The sequence below is a fragment of the Podarcis gaigeae genome, assembly GCF_964106915.1.
Source record: "Podarcis gaigeae genome assembly, chromosome: 2".
Taxonomy (NCBI): domain Eukaryota; kingdom Metazoa; phylum Chordata; class Lepidosauria; order Squamata; family Lacertidae; genus Podarcis; species Podarcis gaigeae.
The window spans coordinates 88,169,035-88,172,945 of record NC_139679.1 but is presented as its reverse complement, the minus strand read 5'-3'; positions in this window follow the sequence as shown (position 1 = coordinate 88,172,945).

The window sequence follows — 3,911 nt, the reverse complement described above, 5'->3', positions numbered from 1 at the left end:
CAACCTTTTTGTTCGCCTGTTCTGCTTTTTGACAAGCTTCCACCGCAAGCTTATAATTTTCAGTCGTTGCCCCTTGTAATTTTTCAATTGCCTGGGTATGATGGGAAACTTGCTCAGATAATTTAGTAATAGAGGATGTAGCTTGGTCAATTTTTGATGATTGATTGTCCACTTTTTGATTTAAAATTCCAAGTTGTTCCAAGATTTGCTTCAGGACTATTTCAGATCCTCCAGTTGCCATATCTTCTGCAGCAGGCTCTGCAGCAGGCTCTTCAAATTCCCCCTCCTGTGCTGTCAGCACAGTTGGAATGGATGATCTTCGTTGATGAGATAGGGTTGTTTGAACAAGTTGCCCTGGTTTCTTTTCTTTCTCTTTAGCTTTAGCTGCTCTTGTTCTCCCTGTACCACTCATTCCACACCTGCCTCTGTTCAAGGTCAAGTTTTCTTTTGTTTCTTTTGTTTCATAAGTTAGACAAAGTCCAGAGTGTAAACAAAGTCCAGAGTGTAAACAGAGAATCACAATAAAGTACAGTTCCCAGGCCTCTATATCTCCACAATCCTCTAGGTGGGGGTATTTCAAAGTTTCAAGGAAGGAGAGAACTCTTGTCCGCCATTGAAGTTCTTATATTCCCTATGTTAAGTCTTTGATAGTTCCAGAGCACAAAAGGAAGTTTCCACAGGCTTTCTTTGTCTTAAAGAGAAGCCACAAGGTGTCAAGAAAGGTCCCAGCAACAATGTTTAAACGTTAATGTCTCAGTCTATGTATCAGTTAAGCTCCAATAACAGTATCAGCAGTTTGACAGCTCTCCTTTGCACACTGACAGCCCGATCGCTGGGTTGTCTCTTTTAACTCCACATAGCTCAAAATTAGGAAGAAGGTCCCAAAGATAAAATCCACAACTTTTACAGAGATTTCCTGCTTGTCTTTTCGTTACAAAGTCTGTCAAATACACCCTCGTTTTACTTTTACAGTCCCCTTTCAGCGCTTCAGCACTCTTCTGCGCAATTGCTTTAATCTGGTTAGCAGGATCGGGAGACGGACTTCCTCTTACTCGCCTCCCGTTTTCAGCCGAATTTCAACCAAATTCCCAAATTTTCCGATGTTTAGCTCCCCTTACTCACGGGTATGTAGCAGCCAATTTTGATGTTTTCAAGAAGAAAGGTCGGTGCTCATCATCATCAGCAGCGCGGCTTTGCATCCACGAAAAGAGCGATGAACTCACAGCGCCGCTCCCCCTTTCGCATTCCGGAGCCCCTTACGGAGCCCCTTCTTCGTTTCCGGGGGGGCTTTGGGCGCCCGCCGAGTCCCACGGCCGCAGGCTCGCTCTGCCTGCGGTTTTTCTTAACGGGTCTCCGCTTTGCCGTAGCGGACGACCCTTTTTCGCGGAGCCCCTCTTCACCAGGTAAAGAGGACCGCCATTGCTATTTTGCGCCGCCTCCGGAAGTGGTTACAAACTCTGTGCTATTTTAAAACTCCTAGTTTGCTATTGCACCCCCCCTTAAAAATACTAGCCATATGGGGTGATCAGGGCCCTGGTGTACAGGGAGGTGGGTGTTATCCCCTCCCAACACACCATCACTGTGCTCTCAATGGGAATCACATAACCCAGAGGCTGCCATTTGCAGGGTGGGCGGAGCTTCAAAGAGGCAATTTTAATTTGGATTGCAGCATGGAGGAAGTAGTCAATCAAATCCTCTGTGCTGTGGTCCAGATCCACCTCACCCCAACTTTTATTTTAAAGGGAAAATGTGCCCCCATTCAGTGGCAGACTGCACGTTTAGAATGTATGATTTGCCCCTGAGGGTGTTGTCCTGCACCAATTTACTATGAGTAGGTGCTATGGAACAGAATGAGATCTACAGCTGAGAAAGCAAGCTCAGGCCTCCGCTGCACAAGGAATTTGCTTCTGATGAAAGATGCATAGGATAGACACACCTAACTTTTACTGGTTTAGGGGACTAAATCTTTAAAACCACAGTGAATGACACTGTGAGATTAAGTTTGGACTGTGTGAGCATTGCACCATTTCTTAACCTCTCCCCCACCACACACCCATTTCCCAGATCACTGTGTATTATGACAGTCTTAAAATCATCTCTGTGTTCTACATTTTGGCATGTGTGCTTCCCTTGATCACACTGAAATGCTTTCATTCAGGCTGTGGCCCATTTTGTTTGAAACCACCCAGCATGATTTAATCTTGCACTCCCCTTGCATCATGTCCAAACAGCAGCATTTGAGAGCACTTCGCCCAGACAAGGATCAGGCTACCTTAAAATGGGTACAGCAGGGCAATTATTCTACCAGTGGACACAAGGTCAATTCTCTTGAGTAAGCAGCAAAAAACAAAACCCAAGTCTATTATTTTTGAAGTGTGTGTGTGTGTACAGTGGTACCTCAGGTTAAGAACTTGATTCATTCTGGAGGTTCGTTCTTAACCTGAAACTGTTCTTAACCTGAAGCACCACATTAGCTAATGGGGTCTCCTGCTGCCGCCACGCCGCCGGAGCATGATTTCTGTTCTCATCCTGATGCAAAGTTCTTAACCCGAGGTACCACTGTGTGTGTGTATATATATTATATGCAAGCGAGGTACTTCTCTCTCTCTCTCTCTCTCTCTCTCTCTCTCTCTCTAAAAAAATATGCAAGCTTTAGGATTTCAAATGAGCATGCTTTTTCCAACATTATGTCTCATCCAGGGATGATATGGGGTTTTCTAAGCCAAAGAAAATGACTCTGAAGAAGCCAAGGTGAATCAAAAGCCAAAAAGAAAGCACTGGGTTTTAACAAAGGAAAAGCCACCTGTACAGGTCTTCATAACAGTGAAGTATGGTCACCCATCCTGGAAGCGGCCTCCTGCTGAGTTAGACCCCAGGTCCTTCTACCTCAGTAGTGTTATGAGTTGGGGGGGGGTAGGCTGTAAGTGGAGACCCTTATAATACCTGAGACCTCCTTCTAATTCCCTGATCTAGCACAGATTCAACTGCGGGAATAGCCAGACCAGCCAGGAAGTGGCTCTGTGCCAGAGGGCAAATGGGTGGGCTTCCCTCCTTGTTTAGTTAGAAAGACAGAGGCCAGAGTGGATGATCTGAGCTAGAAGATGGGTTCAAAAGTGACAGGCTGGAAAAGGTGGAGGGAGAGCCATGGCTGAGATCTGTTTGTATCCAAGCCTGCAGCTAGGGGAGAAACAAGACCCTCTTGGGAAGTTTATGCTGCAAACCCCTCCATCGCAGACTCAGGTTGCATATACGTGCAAATAAACCACATATCATAAAGACACCACCGTCTCTGCTGCCCTTCATTCCAAGGAGACCAAACCCTGGTAAGTGCCTGGAACCCCTGGAATCTTGCACCCCTGGGAGATTGGGGTGGCGTGCAACAGTATTATCTAGCTGGGGCTCCTCTGGCAGGTGCGGGGATCACTCCCAGCTTTACTTGGTGACATCAGGGATCGAACCTGGGAAGAGGCAGATGCTACAGCCCTTCCTTAAAACAAGACCAATTCAAGTGCCAAACTATTGTCAGAAGGACATTTGTCCCCCGGGCGGGGTGCTTCTTCCAAGTTAGAACAGCCTTCTAAATATACGCCTGAGGGATTTCTACCTCGCCTTCACATGATCTTCTTTGTCATGGCTCAGAGAGAGTAAGCAGAGGAGAGCAGAAGCCAAACATTCCTGCCTGGGCTTTGATACAAAAATGGACCGCGCGGTGGGGAGGGGGGGGGGAGTGGAGGGAGAGGAGCGGAGCGGGGGGGGGGACCAGGGAGAGGGAAGGCGAACGGAGCGAGCATACCAGATACTTCCATTGACGACAAAACCTCAGGCCCGCCCCTTGCCTTTCCCTCAGCCAATGAGGGCGCCACTTTGGGTCGAGCCTCCTTCAAGCCTTCCCCTGCCTTTTACTGTGATAA